We start from the raw sequence: 23985 nt of genomic DNA, 5'->3' as shown, positions 1-23985 counted from the left end.
AGTAGACATATATAGAGAAAAGGATAGTTTTAGTTAGATGAAAATAATCCTTAATATTTTAACCCATAATAATTATTTAAGGCTAGGATCCAAAAAATTTCAGGTATACCCACATCAAGATGTTCCTGAACAGTCTCGGGGAAGGCCACTAGCTGGCGTGGGTAAAACAGTACTCATTATGGAATTGATTAACAATATTGCCAAAGCTCACTGAGGCGTATCTATATTTGGCGGAGTCGGTGAACGGACTCGTGAAGGAAATGATCTTTACATGGAAATGAAAGAATCTGGAGTAATTAATGAAAAAACATATTCCAGAATCAAAAGTAGCTCTAGTTTACGGTCAGATGAATGAACCGCCGGGAGCTCGTATGAGAGTTGGTTTGACTGCCCTAACTATGGCGGAATATTTCCGAGATGTTAATGAACAAGATGTACTTTTATTTATTGAAAATATCTTCCGTTTTGTCCAAGCAGGATCTGAAGTATCCGCCTTGTTGAGTAGAATGCCTTCCGCTGTGGGTTATCAACCTACCCTTAGTACCGAAATGGGTTCTTTACAAGAAAGAATTACTTCTACCAAAGAAGGGTCCAAAACTTCTATTCAAGCTGTTTATGTACCTGCAGATGATTTGACTGACCCTGCTCCTGCTACGACATTTGAACATTTAGATGCTACTACCGTACTATCAAGGGGATTAGCCGCCAAAGGTATCTATCCAGCAGTAGATCCTTTAGATTCAACGTCAACTATGCTACAACCCCGGATCGTTGGTGAAGAACATTATGACACTGCACAAGAGGTTAAGCAAACTTTACAACGTTACAAAGAACTTCAAGATATTATAGCTATTCTTGGATTGGACGAATTATCCGAAGAGGATCGTTTAACCGTAGCAAGAGCGCGAAAAATTGAGCGTTTCTTATCATAACCTTTTTTTGTAGCAGAAGTATTTACGGGTTCTCCGGGAAAATATGTTGGTTTAGCAGAAACAATTAGAGGCTTTCAATTAATCCTTTCCGGAGAATTAGATGGTCTTCCTGAACAGGCTTTTTATTTGGTAGGTAACATCAATGAAGCTACGGCGAAGGCTATGAACTTAGAAATGGAGAGCAATTTGAAGAAATGACCTTAAATCTTTGTGTACTGACCCCTAATCGAATAGTTTGGGATTCAGAAAACAATTCACAACTAAGAAGAGAGATGTAGTAATCTTATTGCGAATTGTTGAAGGTAGGTAGAATCAATTTACCAATTTCGAATTATGAAATTCCTAGATCTTTTGAGATTCATTAAATCTATCAATGGCATGTTTAATCTCGGATTATGCTCTACTATTTGTGACTGGGATACCGAGGATCACAAACAAGATGTGAATAACCATACAAATATGCTTGGCACTCTCGATTTCATTTATTATCTCATATTAATGTATCGGTTAACTAAACGCGCTCCATTAATCAATGTTAATTTTTTAGATACAAATTATTACTCTTTATAGTCACTATTTGTGTGCCAGTTAACCACAAGCGCTCCACTAAATACTGTAAAGTATAATGTGCAATTTTATGGATTAGCATACATTTTCCTACAGTAACTAAGAGTAGGATTTAAAAAGGTGGTTTAGTTACTTTAATTGTATTATACTTTTAATGAAGTCAATGTCCTATCAGATCCTTTCTACTAACGACCCTCCACCAAACATGGAAGTGGTGGGTGAGAGTCGGCACCCATTCAACTACCATTTTATAGGAAGTTTCCTTATATCCCCCTTAGAGTTCAACGTCGTGAATGAGACACACTAGATATTTGACTGACTTAGTCTTATACATATAGTAATTAACTTTTAATATTATATATAAGGTGTGTTTTAAAATCCTTTTTCAAATATACTAGGTTTAATTTACAAAATTTGAAATTAATAAAATTAATTCAGTCTAAATTAAACCAATAAGGATTAAACAATTTATTTATCAGTAGTCAATTAATCAAATAAATTTTAAGCCTAATACTATACCCTCTAATTTCGAAATTAGGGTTTGGGATTTACCAAATAATAATTATCCAATTTCAAGGCATTTAAAACTAATAATTATTAAAAACAAGTAAACCCTATTAATTTCGAAAAATAAAGGAGGCTAGGGTTTCTAAAACCCTTGCCCAAATCGAAAACCATCAAAAGGGTTTTTTTAATCTTATTTAACTTTGTGCAAGATCATAGAGAACAATCGCTCTTATACCACTAATGGGTTTTATAGATAACAAAAATCATATTTTTGGCGGAAAACATAAAACCCTAAGTTTGCATACACCCTAAAAAATATATGTTCTCACTATGATTTGCAAACAACAATTTGATTTCAAGCACCCAAAAGTACATTTGCTATTTTTCGATTTAGGAGAAGGGATAATAGAAAACATACCTTGTAGTTTATTATTGTAAATAAACTAGAAATCCTTCTTTGTAGAACTTCAGAAAGACAGCACCAGAAATCTCGTGCCTCTAATGACTCATACCCAAACCCGAGCAATTGGAGGCTTATTCAAGAGAGAGAGAGAGAGGAGATGAGGGAATTTTTCGGAATTCCTTTGGTGAATGAGAGTGCCAAAAATATGAACCCCAAGGGGTGTTTATATAGGTGACTAAAGGGGCTTGGATAAGGCAGATTTCCTTAGATAAGTCTTATCCCTTTTGCTTTCCCCTAAGCCATCCATGTTTCATTGGAGCCCAAGAAAAAACTCTAGAACCAATCTAGAATTCGTCCAACTCTCTTGGGAGGTTTTTGAATAGGTCAATGCTTAATCTTTTGAACATTGTCACTTTTAGTCCTTCCACTTTTAATTATTCCAATTAATCCCAAAATTAATTACAATTAATTTCTGATTAATTTATAATTAAACAATATAATTTCAAATTAATATATTTTTCTCAAAATATATTAATAATTACTTATTTGGATGTCTAATTAATTTATTAATCATATAAAAAATTAATAAATCAGTCTCTCTCTCCAAATAACATTCCAGTTTCTTACTAGATTTGAGGGAACCCCAAAAGGACTTTGCTAATAATTTAAGTTTATAATATTTTAATTAATGACTTAGACACCGAATCCAATAGCTCCATATGGTGGTGACACCGCCAAGGCTTTAGAGGCTAAAAATCCAGACATGCCACCTTTATCCAAGTCAGGTACCATAGCCTCCTATTGTAGTGGAGATTGATAGTGTCATTGTTTGCATTAAATTGTTTGAAAAAGGAAATTTGTATGGGAGAGACCAAGAGATGATTTAAGATCTCAGCACATTATAGATGTTCTACGTAGAGAAGGATCTTATATAACCATATATCTCTTATGTGATATCACCATAGGGTTTTATATATGGATAAGGGAGGATGTATGTCGTGTCTGGAAGAATTTGTAGCATCTTCCCCTCCTACTCTGCTCATAAAACCTAAAAATGGAAGTCGACCGATTGTTATAGGAACTATATGTAGTAGTTTGGTTTCCAAGGTTGCTATGAAATGTGTTGTTAAGGAAATGACAAAGTACCTTAGTGATTTTCAGTTTGGGGTCGGCATGTCGAGTAAAGTTGTGTCCATTCTACATAGTGTCAACATGGTTTTAAGTGAACGCCATGATGATGACTCTCTTGTAATGCTTATAATAGATTTTTCGAGTGCCTTTAATCTATCGGATAGGCCAACCTTACATCATGAGGTCAGTCTTAGGTGTCCTTCCATTTCTTTGTGAGACAAATTCTTATATGGACAGATAGCAAGGTTGTATTTAGGATATAAGCATATTTAGTCCACTACCATAGTTCAACAAGGTGGCCCTTTGGAACCACTACTTTTGCTCTTGTATTGCACCCACTTGTATATCATATTAGAGACAGCTGTAAGATTCTTCTTCATGCTTAGTATCTTCATGATGGGACCATGTTGGAGATTTAGAGAAAGTGACCATAGTATTGGACATTATTATGGTGATTGGTACATGATTAGGTCTTGAACTGAATATCATGAAAACTTGCCTATTTTGGCCTTCATGTGATGGTAGGAAGCTTTGAGCGGGTTTATTCCATGTTGAAATTGGGTGACGTTATTGGGGTGAAGCTTCTTTGGAGGGGTTGTTAGTAGAGGCATGGGTTTTATTAGTGGGTTAGACATAAAAAGACATGTCGGCTCTATTGTTTGATGTGCCTTCTTCCACATTTATGTAACCCTAAAGTGAGATCGTTATTCTTTAATCTTGGATGGTCATTGAAAAACTATACTTTGGCATGAAGACATGCTAACTCGTTCACATGGAGGAGGGTGATTTGTTCTTTGATAAAGGGTTACATAGTTCAATTTAGGACATGGTGGTTTGTGGAGATCCTTTATTTGCGGACATTCATTGGTGACTTGCTTCATTACCCATTAGGTTTGGTGGTTTAAGGTTGTACTCTAAGGTATAAGCTTCTTACTATGCTTTTGTGGTCTTACGAACTCAATGGTCGGTGTTACAACACCACATTCTACGACATAGTGGCATATGCGATATAAATTTTGATTATGGTTATGCTTTGGCATGTCTTTGTAATATAATTCTAGGCTTTGACTTCAACGGTTTCACTATTATGGAAATTGTCCCTCCTAAATCCTAACATGCATTGATAGGTGCCATTTTTATTAAAATTATCCAAGACATGGAAGTACCCTTCCATATGACTATTAGGAAGAAAGCATTTTTTGAGTGTCCACTGGAATTCGATGCTTAGGATTTTCTTATGGCTATTCCTATTGGTGGTCTTTTCCAACATATGTTGCTAGTGAAATATTGTGTTATCCTCGAGTATCACCTTATAACCCCCTTTATTTATGGTTGACGGGACATGCCCTATTTTCACAAGGCATGCTTGGACACTTTTAGGAAGCATACAATACATTATAGAGAGATCTAATGTTTTAAGTACAAACACAATTTGGTTAAGGATATTCTTTTTTAACATATTTAGACGCGCCGATCTTTCTGTCAAGAAAACAACACCTTTGAACTTCTTGACTAACCCATTGTAAATGAATATCAGTACTTAGCCTTGTAACCCCCCCCCCCCCCCTATATATATATATATATATATATATATATATATATATATATATATATATATATATATAGGCTTAGGTTATTATATTCAAACTAATTATTGTGTTATTGTATGCATAAATATGGGTCAATCATTTTACTTATTTTAAGAAGGTGATTAATACATATTATTGAATTAAAAATAATCGAAAAATACCGTCTAATTTAACTAGAAGGGTTTTTTAGTCCATTAATATAGATTTAATAAAGGAAATTTTCATATTTTAAGGGATCATTGATTCTATTAATTTTAAAAATCTGATTTTACAAATTATAAGATTTTTAATTTGGACATTCTAACAGAATATGTTGGAGTATGTTTAAAAATAAAAATATTATAGAACCATAAAATAATAAAAATATTATTGAACATATTTCTTATAGAATAACAAATTCTCCAACCAGCAATTGAAGAATTAAAACAAAAAATATATTAATTCTTATAGAATACATGCAACAATTGCTAAGAATTACATTTATTGTTAAAGAATAAAACTAAAAACTTTCAATTCGGGAAAAAAAAAACATCAAAATCTAACAAATACACTAATTTATTCTAAAAGAATAATGTTGCTAAGAGGCGTCGTTCAAATTTTGTGGTCCGTTCATCAAGCATCAGCTTCTGTGGAAACAAATCCAATGAATAAATTAGTTAGAAAATATCTATATTCCATTCCAGCATAATTGGAATTCGTGGTTCCATTCTGATAGAATTGGAATTCATTTACCAATAATTATATTAATTTGGGGCATTCTAACAGAATATGTTCATGATTATCATAAAAAAACGTTCTTTTCTGATAGAATACAATAAACAAAGAAATACCATTCAGTTGAAGCATTTTAGCGAGCGTTTGGTGTGCATCAAAACAACTTACAATTTCCTATACAAATTAGATAATTAGAACAAATTCCCAATAAACTTAAACACATGGAGTCTATCAGAAAACCATTGTACCTTACATTCGTTTTTATCAGATTATCGTTAATCTATGCCTTGGAACTTGTAAATCTAAGCAATTTCGCACAGGTTTCGTTCAATGTCATCATTCAAGACTGTATTTTTGAATCATCCAATAGAAGATTTCTGATTTCGTACATTTTTATTGGGGATTTCGTTTAGGATGGATCAATAAGAAATCAGAAAATAAGAAAATAAGTTTTCAATAGTGCATTTGAAGGGTGAAGAGTCAACTAGTGGCTTGTTATTTCACTCTAGATCAATAGGAACCTATGATCGGTTTCAAGAAAGCAAGAAGAGAATGAAGGGTGTGATCGATTAAAGAAGAGAAGAGATCCAATTTCGAGTTTAATATTGATACCTGCGATTTATTCTTGTGTGTGTGGCGTCGACAAAAGGTAGAGACAGAATAAGAGCCATATTGATTTTTGGGGACGTGATTGTTGAAACAAGAATAGGAAGAACTGAAGAAGGTGCACAAGGAAAGTTGCAGTTTCTTTCTTATTTCCTTGGCTCATGTCGATCAATTTTGCAAGAGGTGAAGGAAGGCACGCCTACTCTCGTCGATTTTGACTTGCACCTACGAATATGTGACGGGCCAAATGGTGGTTGTTGCCTTGTTGGTCGCTGCTTGCTATTGATTTTAGAGGTAATGAGTCAATGACGGCTGGAAGAGAAAGGACGTGATTTTGGTGTCAACAAGATCTGTCGGTGACAGGCAATTGATACACCTTCCCACTTCTTGCTTCAGCAGTTTGCGGACATAGGTAGATGGTGGTTTTAAAAAGCCGATGGATAGAGAAACCCTAGGTAGCTGAAGTCAATGGTTGCCATAATTATAGGATATTATTTGTGGAAACTAATTATCGAATTACCTATTTACCCTTATTTATTTATTTAATTATTTATTTTTGTTTTAAATTTTGATTGGCCCACATTTCTGCATACAATAACATAATAATTACTTTAAATACCTGAACCTAACTCTCTCTCTCTCTCTATATATATATATATATATATATATATATATATATATATATATATATAGAGAGAGAGAGAGAGAGAGTTAGGTTCAAATGTTTTTACTCTCTATTGTGTGCTTGTAGGATTGATTCTGGACCAATCATTTTAGTTATTTTAAGAAAGTAATTAATGCATATTAAATGTTGAAGTTCTAATTAATGCTCATTATATCTTTAACATCTAATATGCATTAATTACTTTCTTAAAATAACTAAAATGATTAGTCCATAATCAATCCTGCATGCATACAATAGATAGTTAGAACAATATAACCTAACCCTATATATATATATATATATATATATATATATATATATATATATATATATATATATCAAGAAAAATTTTCATTTTAATTAAGTCAAACCTTTCCTTCATTATCCCAAAAGGCGATCAGAGTAAAAGTATTCTCAAAACATCATAGTTGCATCATAAATATTAATCGCAGAATAGAGTCTTCAGGGGATGCAATGCGATAAAGTCAGGGCCTTCCTTTTGAAACCAAAAGTACCTGAAAACATTTATCCATAAAACCGTAAACACTAAGCTTAGTTAGTTCCCCAAAATACCATTTACAACACACATATATAAATATAACAGCACGTGGGTGTGCCAGGTTAGTATGAATCATGAATCTATAATGACTCCATGTAATAGCATGTAGCTATGTTAGGTGTGTATCAACCCCCAGGTTTGTATCAACCCCGAGTCTATAATGACTCTGATCCTAGATTGGCTCTATGAATATAACATAAAATCATACTAGTAATAGTCATATAGACAATCAAGCACATACAAACATATCAGCAAGTGTCACAAAGACAGCCATCATCCTACAATCATAATCCAATGGACCGACATTGGTGCCTTCGACCCACGAGTATAGTGAAGAGACTCACTTGAATCACAAATCTGACTAACACCCATCTCAATGTCGCACCAACCACAACTAACAGCTCTCACCGCCATAAGATGGGTGATAAACACCTCCTAAAAATCCACACAAGGTATACCTTAAGTCCTCCTTCTAAAAATAGAAATTGTCCAAAAGTCAACGGTCAAAGTCAATGGCCAATGTTGACTTCAGTCAACCGCCACGTTGTGGCCCTTATACAACCAAACAGACAGGAAATTCCCAGTCACCATGTTGTGAGCGCTGACACCTTAATACATTAAGCTACTTTCTTCAATTTCAAGAGATCCAAAGCTCAGATCTGGTCCATTCTATGGTCTAAATGGTTAAAGTTTCCAACTTTATCCATTAAGATACCTAAACAGATCAAGATCTCCAACCATGGGTCCAAAATAAGCCATATACCACCATGTCTTAACCATTAAGTCCTTAATCTAGAAAGACCTTAATCCAGAAGGGTTTTCAAATATCAAATATATCATAAAGATGAAAGCTTTATACATATGCATGCCAATACACGTATAGAATCCATTTTAAGTCATAATAAGCTAAAACTGCCCAAAAACGCAAGCAATGATAAGAACTCCAACCAAAGTCTTGATCTACAACATATGATGCTCTTGGGACTCAAGAGATTCATAAAATTTGCCAACTTTATGAGTTCCTTCCTTTAAAATTTTCTCAAACATGAAGAACATGAGAAAATATTCTAGATCTAGTCACCTTAAGCCAAAAATATTGAGCCTTTGACACTTAGAAAGGTCCAGAAGTTATGTACACTGATGATGGTGCTGCTTCCTTGCAAGATTAGACACTAGATCACCTTCTTCCCTTCTTATCTTCTCCAAGCTATCAAATTCTCCCAAAAGGCCACAAATCTCCAAGGGAATAGGGATAAGGTTTCTCTTAAATGAACCCTAGGAATGGCTTAGAGAGACTTTAATACGAAGGAAACCCTAAAAGATCATGGGCTTAGGCCAAAACAGCTGCCATGTCGTGGCCTTCCTTGGACACGCGGTGGCGGTGCAATAAAACACATGATCATTTAATTATTGCCACGTCATAGGCATCCTTGCCTCATTTCGTGACACAGAGTTTACTCTAAAACTCTATCTTTGGTCCTTGGTAGAAATAAGCTTGACCAATCTAGAACATGGGCGTTAATCCTCTCCCCCACATAAATTAGATTTCGTCCTCGAAATCACTTCTAACTACATTCCAGGTACCCCAAACGATTCAATCAATTTTTCTAGAACCCCGATTCGAATTAAAAAGTAGACTCTTACATACTATGACCTTCCAATACTACAATCAAAACCCAACTTAATGGAACTCCCATACCCTGGCGAATAATGAATCCTTGACCCACTGACTTCCGAACAGAAAAAAAAAACCATTATGAAACACAAGCAATATGACTCCACTTCGTAACCCAAATGAAACCTTTCTGACCCTGAACTATCTTGTTGACAACTAGAAAACAGAATTCCTAACTATCCATTTCTACTAACCCTTCACTCGAAATAAAAGGTGACTCCCAACACGAGTCTCAATCATTGGTAGAATACCAATGTTTCAGTCTCATCATGATGACCAATAATCACGTTTTCGATCTAACCAAGATCTCTCAGGCCTCATACTTACCTACCAATTAACTGAAGTATCGAATTTACAATCGATTGCTGAAGTTGATAGCCCCTCACTCGGCCATATCACGAGACTCTAACCCAGAGTCTATCTAAAAAAAGCTATCTTAGCCTGCTCGCCATCATGGCTCCAACTGTCCTCATGGGACAAAATAACTGAACAAGACTCAAACATAAGATAACCAATTCTGCTCCATGTGAATGCTATTAGCCCATCCATATTCTTACTTGAAAATTGGTCTCATATCGGCCGACAACCTTCCTCAATCCCCTGAATGTTGTAGTCCTCCCACAGTCTCACAACCCTTCCTGCCATAGTCTAATTCTACCTAGTGATAGCTACAAACCAAATCTTAAATTCACAAAATTCTCACAACTGCTCATCAACCTGGTGGATGCTATAGGTCACACCGTAGTCTTACAACACCTCCACACTATCTATCATTCTAGTGAATGATACGGGCACCCTGCCGTTTTACAACACTTCCACAACAACCTATCACCTTTTGAATGCTACGACTACCCCATAGTCTTACAACACTCAAACTGAGACAATCCATGAACCCAGAATATACCACTAATGACGTTGCACGTCTTCAGAGGAGATAAACTGATTCCTAACCCTGCTTCTTTGATTACAACTGCCCAACGAACATTATCCCTTATGTAAGATTTTGGGTTCATTCTACGATTAGAACTAGCTTTCCCACTTTCCCTTGGCATGCCATTCCAAGTTAATTCTCACTGGAAATATTTCCATTAATCCCAAGAGATTCTTCCCCACTTGGAATCGTCTATAACCTAACAACCTCATACCTATTCGAACTCCCATGCCATAAACGATTCCATTACTCAGAATAGTTGTCGTCCTGATTTTTTCTAGAATTTACGTTTCCTGACCAACCGACTTAGCATACACACACACCCTAAAAATCCAGATGAAAACATGGTTGCACACAACTAGAAATGAGATGGTCAGTCGTACTCTTGCTCAAATTCAAAGCCTATAACCACAATAAGAAGCTTGCCAATAACTCAAACCGAGTGCTCCTTCGCTATCTTGTTTAGCCTACAAACACCTCTCCTGACAATATATAATGAACTTACCACCATACATACCCTCAAGAGAACCGAAACCAGCCCTATATTAACTGCATTCCTTTTTCCTCACAACCTTACCTAAATGGTGAAGTATTATAATAAATGATGAAGCTCAACTGATAATAGAAACACCCTCATAAATAACTAAAACAAGGTCCCACCCCTTGATTGAAACCGAACAGATTCCACCAATACATAACTAACTAGATAAAATTTCCAAAGTTACCCAGAAACATTGTTAAAACCATGGTCAGATCAATTCGAATTACCAACCCTTCTGACGTGATATGCCAAAATTGGATTCTACGCAGATCTAAAGTTACAAATGGAAAAGTGAACAACATTGCCCCATCATCTGAACCTTAAATAACCAAGACATCTGCCAAACTTGAGAAAAATTGATGATAGGTTGACGCATCCATTAAACCTCAACTGATACAACTTGAAACGTCCGAGGAATATCCGCTACTGGTGATGAACAAAATGACTAATGATCAAGGATGCATTAACATCTAACCCAATGATCCAATACACTACTAAACCAAAACCTATGTGGAACTAAACATACTTAACTCTAAAGAATACGTACCGATTAACAACTTCCCATACTAGACTATCGATATCAATCTATATGACAAGCTGACAAATCCCTCAATAACTGATACTCAACCTGAGCAACCAACTGCCTCTTGATCTATACATCATCATTCTAGAAAGGAACCACTGGCTACAATGAGTTCCTTGTCCAACAGCTTCCTGTCGCGAAGGCCACTCGTACATTCCAGAGCACATACATCTGATTGCAACTTGATCTACACTCTCGTCTCGACCAATCTTGAACCAAAGTCTTCCATACCCGAACCGCAAGTTCCCATGCCCTAATATTCTGAACTCATAAACTCGAACAGATTGATGATCCTCCAAGCAAACTACATAGTTCTCCCTTACTTAGGTTTCGAACAACCACCAACTAACGTTGCAACAACCCAATACTCAACCGACTCAACGATATACATACCATCCCTGAATCATGGAATGTATTTCACAACGCAAGGTGATCATCCATATAAATACCAACCAACTTCAAAGACATTTTTCAAATCTCGGATGGAGAACCCGAAATGTACCCAAGCATAACCACTCCTAACACCAAGAATCCCATGTAGATGCATGAGCAATAATTCTAATGGTCGATTCATAGCACCGATTCTTTATCTAGAAACAATTGGACTACCACATGCCTTACCTATAGATCCCCATCAAAAAATTCATCGTGAGCATTATTCATAAATACAAGAAGCATCCTTTTCTTACTCAGGATACATTAGAAAAAACAAAAGTTGTCGTTTCCAATTCGCCTCCCTTGATCATCTAAGACAATAAACTAGCACCAGACCTAACTAAATTTAAAGAAAGAAGACATGTGATCTCATCTGAAGGCAAGCATACCACAAGAATCTTCTTGTGCATTCCCACACTGCCATACTTGTGGCCAAAAACCACAACCATCTAGCCCCACGGTGGGTTTACATCTAAAATCTGAAAATCACATTTCTAATCTCTCTTTCCTCCGAACACGGAAAACTGGGAGAACATAACCCCCATTGTAGGTACTGACCTCCCAATCCATCTACCAAATACTCAGCCTCCAGTTGTAATCCTCAAGCCGATCATCACGATTGCTTTCTTCTTGAGTCTCGCAACCCAAATGTCACTACCTCGAGTAAGGCCGTCGAGACCTCAAAATCAACTAACTCGCCTAGGTCTGCACCATTCAAATCCGTACTAACATGGCCACTAAGGCCCAAACAATCTTCAAACCCATCCTCATCCTGAACAACCATAACCAATAAATTGAAAAAGATAGAAACACATAGCAATGAATCATGGTGTCAAATCATACAATCTATCCTCAATCAGCACCTTAAAATCCTCGAAATTTTTCCTCGATTCGAGTATGGATCATGTGCTTTTAATAGTACGGGCCCAATACTACCTTTTACACCTATCCGTACTTTCCTCCGTAATCGTCCCGGGTCCTTTAAGTAATTAATAATATCCACAATCGTCTGATCCAATCACATGTACCCGCTCTCAAACGAATATACACCGCTAGACAACGCACCAACTCCTCTAAGGTACTTCCTAGGCTCTCTTAGGATCCCACCTTTGCCTACCATCAGTTACTGAAGAACCCCTACTAATACCAGCTAACTACTTCATGAATACAGTTACATGCAAAAAAACTTAAATAACATTTCAAATAAAAGACTCATCCATATAATGGTTGGACTCAGACAATAGTTGTGCAAGGTCCAAGTAAATCATTCTAAAATTATTTAACCTTTAATACATGTAACTTAACATATTCACTTAATATTTAGCTCACATCACTATGAGTCCTACAAAGCACAAAGGAAGCAACATTCAGGCAGTAACACCCTAAAACATAAAGCATCCTCCAACTCACTTGCTGCTACGATGCTAGAAACATTCACTAACACTTCTGGTTACCTTATGCATGCAAATTATACACAAAAAGAGATCATATAGAATCTCGAATGAATGATTCTACCCTAAGCCCATAATCGGACAAGGAACGGGAAATAAGGCTAAATCAGTGCTTCTAGGGCTATATGATCCTAATCATATACAATTTTTAAAGCATACACTTAACAATCAATTCCACCAACACAAATTCCAAATCTGATATCGCATCCAGATCCTCTTACGCTACAAGGCATCACAAATCAAACGGTTCTATACAACATCTGGATCCATACTAGCATGCAGTTCTAAAGATCAATCAACAGGCATATACAGGCATCTCCCTTAGCATTCTATCATACAACCCTGAGTAGATCCTAGGCCCTAATCTAGTATGCAATTCTCATATATATACTCATTCCTAAACAATAAGCCTAACACATACATGGGTATTCTGGGAAATACTTACTTGAGCTCAGTTGTGTAACATCTCAAAAATACTAGAAATTTAAATTTTTCAAAAACAATCCATTTCAACCAAAAAGTGTTTACAAAACAATTGTTTCAAAAGTATAATCATAATCAGAGTTTTTCCCAAGATCTAATATCATAAAACGGGAAGATGTGCATGATTACACCTTCACTTTGCCACAATCCCCAGAAGTACCTAAAACAATAAACTGAAACTGTAAGCCAACACTTATTGAGTTCCCCTAAAGTACCACCACAAAACATAACAACCAACATCATGCATACATGAGCCTTCAGCATGATTGGTCCGCCGCACCGAGCCTTTAGCCTATCTAGACCACTCTCCAGGCCTTCGGCCTAACTGGAACGCCTCGTCGGCCTTTAGTCTATCCGGGCCACCCAGGGTATCTTGACCTTCAGTACCAACTAGTCCGCATCAACCCAATAAACAATAACATATCAACATATACAATATCAATTAATAATCAGCAAACATAGGTAGTCCTATAAATCTACTAGTCTAACACATATCAAACAACACAGCTAGTCCTAAAGATCTACCAGTCTAATCACAAAACCAGTGAGCACATATCTCATCATAACAACATACAACAATCAAGATATCTAATCCAATGGGTCGGCCTTGGTGCCTTTGACCCATAAGTACAGTGAGGACAACTCACTTCTCAGTCTGAACAAGTAGCTAAATAAGTATTTGCTTCGAATATCAGCTTTCACCGTCACCTCCAAATGATGCCAAATGATGTTGTTATTCTGGATCCAAAGAGTCTCACTCCTTCAAGATGATCTTCTTTTCTTCCTCTCTCCTTAAGGTCATAAAAACACACACAAAATGCTCAAGAGGCTTTAAAATATGGATTAGGGTTTGCTTGGGGACTAAGGTGGGTTGGAGGTTGATGAGGGAATAAGCCTTTGTGAGTAAATGATGCTTATATATAGTCTAAACCCTAAAAATTATGGTTTGAGGTTCTGGCACATATGCCCAACGTACTCTAGGTATGCCTAGCGTACGTGGGCCTCGACCAGAAATTACAAAAATGCCACTATCGGCCATTTTGCAACACTTTTCATACATAAGGGCTTAAATGCAAATAATCTTCATACTTAGGGTTAAAATTGAAAATACCTCATCATCTGGATGTTACGGGCAGATTGCATGCATCACACCCCTTTTTCTTAATGACCTTTTTATAAAATCATTTTTCTTTTACAAGATTTTAGAAATCATTTTTCATTCATTGTACTCGTAGGTCGAAGGCACCAATCATAATCTAGTGGGACGGTATTGGTGCCTTCAAAAAGACAACTATCATCCTACAATCGTAATCTAGTGGGCCGGTATTGGTGTCTTCGACCCACAAGTATAGTGAAGAGACTCACCTGAATCATAAAGCTGACTAACACCCAACTCAATGTTGCGCCAACCACAACTAACAACTCTCACTGCCAAAATATGGGTGTTAAACACCTCCTAACAATCCACATAAGGTATACCTTAAGTCTTCCTTATAAAAATAGAAATTTGACCAAAAGTTAATCCATACCAAAAGTCAACAGTCCAAGTCAACGGTTAACGTTGACTTTGGTCAGCTGCCACATCGCGGCCCTTATACGACCAAACAGATGGGAAATTCCAAGTCGCAACGCTATGGCAATCTATAGCCATGCTATAGGCACTGGGTTCCAAGCAACTTAATAGATTAATCCGTTTTCTTCGATTCCAAGAGCTCCAACGCTTAGATCTGGTCCATTCTAAGGTCTAAATGGATAAAGTTTTGAGATTAAGATCTCTAACCCTAGGTCCAAAATAAGCCAAATACCAGCATGTCTTAACCATTAAGCCCTTAATCTGGAAAGACCTTAACCCAACCACTCTACAAGGGTTTTCGAATATCAAATCTGTCATAAATATTAAAGCTTTATAGACATGCATGTCAATACATGTCTAGAATCCATTTTAGGTCATAATAAGCTAAAAATGCCCAAAAACTCAAGCAATGATAAGAACTCCAACCAAAGTCTAGATCTACAACATATGATGCTCTTGGGACTCAGGAGAGTCGTAAAGTTGCCACCTTTATGAGTTACTTCCTTTCAAATTTGCCCAAATATGAAGAACATGAGACAATATTCTAGGTCTAGCCACCTTAAGCCAAAAAAAATTGAGCCTTTGACACTTACAAAGGTCCAGAAGCTATGTAAGATGCTGATGGTGCTTCTTCCTTGCAAGATCAGACAATAGAGCACCTTTTTCCCTTCTTATCTTCTTCTCCAAGCTATCAAATGCTCCCAAAAGGCCACAAATCTCCAAGGGAATTTGGGCTAGGGTTTCTCTGAGGTGTAAGGAGGGATTAAAGGCTGGCAATGAACCCTATAAATGGATTAGAGAGGATTATATATAAAGGAAACCCTAAAAGATCAGGGGATTGGGCCAGAACAACTAACACGCCATGGAGGTCCAATAAAACACGCAGTCATTTGATTATTTCCACGTCATGGGCATCCTTGCCCCACGTCATGGCATAGAGTTTCCTTCAAAACTCCATCTTTGGTCCTTGATAGAAATAAGCGTAACCAATCTAGAACACGAGTGTTACAAGATTGGTCAACATTTTAGTTTTTGGATAAACGGAGGGAAAGACACATGTATGGATCTAACATGGGTTTCCCCTCTTTTGGGCTTGGTGTAATTCTCGATTTTCCCGATATGTATTTCATTCGTTTCAACAATTAAATTTATGGAGTATGATTTTCATCTTAGGCGCGATAGATTTTTAGAGGGTGTGGTGCGCTTGGTCGCGATGTGCCATAAATATTTTGCGGTACGCTCATGCTGATGGGCCAAACCCTATGCCTTGGGATTTGGGCCCTATTTAAGGGCAAAAAACCCTAGGTTTTTGTCATTCCCTCAACCTCCAAGTTTAGAGAACGTCATTTACTAACCCTAGCCTCCCTTTCTTGAGCTTTGAGTGTTTGAATCTTAACCTTATGAAACTTGAAGGTGAAGGAAGTCTCTCTTGGTGCAAGAAATCTTGATTCCAACTTAGATCCAACATTCTCATCTTGTTTATGGACCATTATGAGGATAATTTTCCAACCTTGGTGTTTATTTCCTTATGATATAGTTTGTATATTATTTTGGTCCCTTTTGGTCCATTTATATGGTGCTCTTGCAGTTTGGAAAACCCCAGAACATTATACTTGAATTTTATGACTTTTGGACTTATTCAAATATGGAAAAATGGTATTGGTTGCATCGCATTGATGTCATGCATGAGTCTCAGTCCATTTTAGAGTTAGGTTTGGATTTTTGAAGAGTTTTAGCCATGAAGATAGATAAAGTTGGAAACTTTATCCATTAGGCCACTAAGGAGGTCCATATATAATAATTGGAGCCTATGACTTAAGGGATTAAGGATTTAATAAAAGAGGTTGTTAAGGCACTAAGCTCGACGTGCCTTTTGAGGTGCATGACACACTTATTAGGGTTTCATGATTGTTCTGTCGTGTAGTGGGTGCAGAGCGTGTGGTCTAGGTCATAATGCGCATGTCATCAACTTTGATCATTGACTTTATACCCAGCTTGATTTTTTGGTCAAACTATGAGGAATGAGTTATAGATTGTCAAACTGTGAGGAATAAGATGTGGACTGAGGTTTGACCTCTGATTGTTGTTTAGGTAGTTCGTGAAACTGATTCTTACGGTAGTTATGACTCTCCAACTTTACAGTTCAGGTGAATTATATCATTATACTACATGTTACAGTATATATCCATTGTATGATAGGATGTAGATGTATTGTCGTATGATGTTTAGGCGATTAGGCTAGTATAGTCTTTTGCTTATTGATTGTTGATTAATTGATTATACGATTGTCGACATATTATGTTGAGGGCTTGATGGTGGAACAACACTATAGCCGTGAACCTAAAATACTTTGGTTTTATAGTGGAATAGCATTGGAGCTGTGAGCCTAGAATACCTACTATTGATAATTAGATTGGCACGGGAGCCATTACTCGCTAGTTGGATCGGCATTGGAGCTGAGAGCCTTGTTTGTATGTATCGTATATCTGTTGTGGTATGTGGTAATTTGGGGAAATCACTAATCTTTGTGCTTACAGTTGTTGATTTAATGTTTTCAAAGTAGTTCCTTTGGTCGGGGAAAGGCTCCAACTTAACTATACCGCATGCGCATCACTGATGATTATGTTTTAATTTTCATTATGTATTATACATGGTTTTTATGACTTGGTTTGTGGCATTAACACTTGGAATTCTATCATTATGAAAAATGGATGGTTTATTTATGTTTTAAAAAAATAGTTTGAAATTTAGGATGTTACAATTAGGGATTGAGGTTTTCATTGTGGGGCAAACTATTTTAAAAACTATCTAATGCAAAGTGACAAAACAAGAGAAAGTGTGCATAAAAATCAACACATATTTATACATTTTGCCTTTGATACTTTTGGTTGCCTTGCGCCAGATGTTATGGAGTTCCTCAATAGAGTCAAATGAGTCGTGCATAGTAAGGTTACGATCCTAAATTCTATGGATGTAAGGTTGACAATTCTCAACCCAACCTATAACTCGACATGAAAATAAACGGTGTTGTGTTGAGATTTCTGGCTCACCAACCCTTTTATTTCATAAGTCGAGTTAGGTTATGTGTTTGAGTTCATGGATCACCCTGCCAAGCCGCCTATATATATTATATTTTTTTTTAATATTTATTTATAATTATAATTTACGAGTGCAACATGCCCTACTCAATAAAAAAACCCAATCCTTGACTCAGTGTTACTCAAAAAGATCCATAATTACTCATCTCCCTTACTTTACTGCCTCACTGTCACTCACTTACCTGTACCACCTCTTGTCAGCATCACACACCACCAACCCAACGTCGCACACCAACAACCCATTGGTGCAAAGACACAAACCACTAGTACACTTGGGCTCCACTGGCCCACTACCGTTCGTTGCTCTATCCCTAAATTACCACCGTCGGTGAAACCTATAAACCCACAAGCCTATATAATTAAACGAATTATGTGGGTTAGGTTGGGTTGATGTTTCTAACCAACGAACCTGAATACATAGATGGGTTGGGTTGGATTGATGCATTTTGACCCGCAAACCCGAATCCGACCCAATTGTTGCCCCTATATGAATGTGGTTTTTAAATGAATGTTGATGCTTCTACATCTATGTAAAACTTTTGTAATAATTAATATCTAAGTTTAAACACTCTGGATATTATATTCTCAATTACGGTGTTGCATTACGGTGCCAATTTGCTCGATTTGACACATATAATTACCAAGCAATGCATTATTTTTATGAATCATAATAACATTAATATTAGAGAAAAAAAACTGATACATATAATATTTTTAAGAAATAATAATAGATTAACTCATGTAATCTGAGAAATGGTGATGTGGTAACTCTAACGAAATCGTTTTAAAAGGAAAAAGTTATAAAATCAAATTTTGTAGATTCCATCTGTATTGTAAAATCATAGGTTTATCTACGAAAATGCAAAAAGAAAAAACAATTTTTGAAAAGTTTTTTTTATTAGAAATCTTCAAGATTTCTTTTGTTGTGAAAATGGACTTTGAACATTTCTAGCACAAAATAACTTTAAAATATTGCTTTTTTGTTTATATTTTTACATATAAAACCTACGATTTTTAAGACGACATCTATAAGAAAAATAGATTTGTTTGCTTAGTTTTTGTTGCCACATCACCATTTATTAGATAATGTCAATCATTTCACAATGCTATTTACAAAAATAATAGATATTCCGATGGTTGGACTAATTGGAAAATAATTGTTGGAATTAGACATATTTGTTATGATAATTATTTAAGGGTAAACCCTGTTATTTTGATTTTGTCCACGAAAACAATTTTAAAATTAGACATACTTATATTATGTGAGAACTGTACACAAAACGATTCCCTACTAAAAAAATTATGTAATGAAAAAAGAAATGTTGCTGATGTAAATATTCGATGTTTTATTTTATATTTTCTTCTGTGTCGTGTTTTCTTACATTTTTATTATTGCGTTACATATTTTCACAGCTTGTAGCTTTTCTTCATTCAAATTTCAAAATATAGTACTGACTTTTTGTTTTATGTATAATACTTGTAGTGGTTTTGATGAAATTATTGATGACTTTTAAAGGATAAAATATATGCATGCTATTTTTAAATTAATGTTGAAGTCCACAAATTCAACATACAAGACGAGTTTCCATCATATAAAATTCTTCACATATATTATATATTCTATTATTGAGTAAAGAAGAAATGGGAAAGGTGTTGTTCACATTGACAAAATCATGTGTCAAAACGCAAAAGTCTCGCTCCCAACCATTTTCTTTCTTATCTTTTTGGTCAAATATATTTATTATTTCATTTCTATTGAACGGATTTTTTTTTCTTTTCACTCTGAACTGAATTTCCATTTATTTTACTTGAGCTGGTTGTAATCCTTTCTCACTTGTCACTTCATAAAAAACATAACTTGACAGTTTATTAAACACAACTGATACATACATACATAAATCTCATGATATTTCCCTACACTATCCTCAAACACTCAAAACATACAAAAGAACCTAACTAATAAAGAAATGAACATATCTAAAAAAAATAAGAAAAATTATAATCACTTTTTACTCTCGCTATCCTATATAGAGTAAATTTATACCCGATGTGGGACTCAATGACACAAATTAATATATAGTATCAAGGAAAGAGTACAGTCTAGACCTGGCAATTTCATACACGACACGATTAAAACGATACGAGTTTTCTATATATGTGTTTTATAAATTCGTGTTACGTGTTTATTCGTGTCTGACACGTATTTTAAATTCGTGTTTCGTGTCTTACACGTGTCAAACACGAATTTACCTGTTTAGACACCAGGGGCGGACGCAAGATTTAACAATAGGGGTTGCACGGGAGAGTTAGGGTTACACGATTGTGAAAAATTTTCCACTGCAGCCGGTAAAGTTAGGGGTTGCCGGTGCCACCGTGGACCACCCCTAGGTCTGCCCCTGGTTCTAGGATGTCTTAACATTATCAATTAGTAATTTGAGACTAATTGAGTGCATATATGTGTGATTATATGTTCATTAGGATCGTAGTGTGTGTACAAGTCCTCACTTGACACCTAACAATCCTACACCGTCCAGTTCATCCAAATCACCATCTACAGGTGAGTTCATACCCCTAATCAATGTTTAAATGATTTTAAATGCTTTAATGGGGGGAATACAAATAGAAAACAACATGTTATTAAATCATCTATATGTATTTTATAATTGTGTTTTCATTCAACAGATTTCACATACTACAAAATGTGATGCATGAAATGGTTTTCTAGCTTTAAAATACTTTGTTATCAAATGTATTACTTTTGAAATGTTTATCAAAATGACATCAAGTCACTTTTATATTTGTTCAAAACCCTTAGATGTCTTACAAAACCATTTTACATTCTTGAACTAAACTATGCATATACACTTATATTCTTATATATGTATTGATGTTATAGTTTACAGCTTCCATTTAGTTTCTCACACCCTTGAGTAGTAAGAGTGTATAAACCTACTTGAACAACCAATTACCTTTCAGTAAATTATCATAGGGATAATTTGGAGATATCAAACATTATTCCTATTACAAGGAATCACACAAGAGTTAGTTCATTCATGAGTCTACACCAGTACATTACCTGATACATGAGTACATATACATATGCTTACCTGATACATGAATATGTTTACATATACTTACCTGATACATGAACACACTTACATGAATACCATACATGAACACTGTTACGTAGGTGCATTATCCTGTATTCACTTACCTGGATACTTGTATCTCAACTTATGAGGATGATTTATTAGTATTTTTTGTATAAATTATCTTTCTTATCCCGATTCAATGGGATATCTCGGCAGGACTAACCATTCCGAATCCCATCTGATTAACAACAGTGGTAGATGACCATCTACGGAGGTCTAAGGTTATCACTTATATTAGGAAGATTTATTCGTACCTTCTGTGTAAATTTTCCTGCCTATCCCTGTTCGATGGGATGTCTAGACGGGACTAACCATTCTGGAACCCAGCTGTTAGCAACACTAGGTGATGAACATCTACGGATGTCTAAGGTTATCTCTTATAATAGAAAGATTGAAATAGGAACTAACCATTCCTCCATCCTGTTGTTGCAATAGAGGATGAGATGAAAATCTTCGGATGATCATTAGGTTACCACTTGTATTAGGAGTCGGCTACGGGACTAACCCTTCCTCCAACCTGCTGCTGCTACAGAGGACAATTGGACCATCTTCGGAGGTTCATTAGGTTATTCATATCGCTTATTGCGATGGCGTGCTAGTCCTGGTATCCAGGGATAACACTTACATGGTTATATTTTTCCTAATTACTTTATTTTGTGATATATTCACATAAACGATGAGTTTAGACTAATTATTGTTAGTAGTAGTCAAAAAGAAGGAAAAACTATTATTTTACTTACAAAACATTCGGGTCTTGGTAGAAGACTACATTATCATAACAAAACATTCGGGTCTTGGTAGAAGACTACATTATCATAACAAAACACACTACTAGAAAAAAGGCCTTTTACGACGCTCATTGTGCGTCGTAAAACGCTCAGACGACACGCAAATCCGCGTCAAGAAAGGCCCTGTCATAACGAGAGACGACACGCATTTATGACACGCAATGCGTATCATTAAAACCACTGTCAAGAAAGGCCATGTCATAAATGAAGATGACACACATTTATGCGTATCGTAATTTTTATTTTATTTTTAAAAAAAATATATTTATAGATTTACTAATATTCAAATTAAATTTGCATTTCATGTCTCATAATAGAAAATAAAATACCATATACAAAAAATATAATCCATTGCACAAAAGTTAATGTCATTCAAAATAAAAAATAAAATACAATAAATAAGAAAGATAACTCATTGCACTAAAATGTCAAATACAAATAATCATTGCTAACTATATAACCTAATACTACATTGCTATTAAGGGACATCATCATAACTCACTGAAGGTCTTTGGGTTCATGTCCAAATAAAGTAAAACATTGCTAGCTTAAATTCATCAAGTCCTTGGCATGAAGTCTTAGGTAGAAGCTTAACTGCAATCTCCAATCCTTCTAGCAGGCCCTATAGATCATTATTGGCCATGTAGCAAGATCAACCTGCCAAAATTACACACCAAATTAATCAGAAGCTGAGATGCTAGCTATAGGACAATCCAAAAACAAATTATAAGAATAACAATTAGTCCATGGACTTACTGGATCAATAATTGCAGACACCAAAGTAATAAAATAGATATTTGTTGGCCACACAACACACATAACAAATGTAGCTGAAATGGCACATCCAATGAACCAGAAAAGAGGTAATGTGATCCACTCTTGTTTTCCTTGTCTGTAGCAAATGAAACAAAGATGTACTGATTTTGAACTTATTTGGTAACTTGACAGGGAATTTTTTTTATAAAGTAGACTATTAACAAGTAAACATCTAACTTAAACAATCTATCACATCACATCACATATTAGACAATGTCTCATTCAAATTGTTTTCAGTAAAGAGAATAGGCGAACCAAGAATAAAGATAAAGTAAAGGGAGAGGTGGGCTTATAGATTTGGATATACAACAATCCCAAACCCTGGCAGTGTGGCCAAATAGCACAGGCCCAGTGGAAGGAGAAACAGTCACCTTTGTTTCATCATCAGACTCTTTTTTTCCATTAAGAACTTCCCAGATATGAGCACTGCACTAATAAGATATCAAATAGCATAGGCTCAGTAGTCACAAGGTTAGGTCTTACCAAATTGTTGATATCCTCTCTCAAACTATTCATCATACAACACCCATAATTAATCACATCTTCAATAAAGGGCAAGATACATAAAAAAATGACATTTTGGCCTTTTTGCGATTTAACCGCTAAACTGGGATAGAAATTTCCACTATTTTCAGATTAGCAGACATGGCTTCTCCTTTAAATACATGACATTGTATTTACTTCCTATAATAGCATCTAACTTTTTTACTTGTAAGGTATTAACAACTGTTAAACCAAAACAAAAATATGGTTTCATAGTGGTCTTGGTGGAAATTTCTTTCAGAAA

Source organism: Lactuca serriola, chromosome 4 (genome assembly GCF_051521515.1).
Source record: "Lactuca serriola cultivar US96UC23 chromosome 4, Lser_US96UC23_V15, whole genome shotgun sequence".
Taxonomy (NCBI): Eukaryota; Viridiplantae; Streptophyta; class Magnoliopsida; order Asterales; family Asteraceae; genus Lactuca; species Lactuca serriola.
This window is presented reverse-complemented; position numbering follows the sequence as displayed.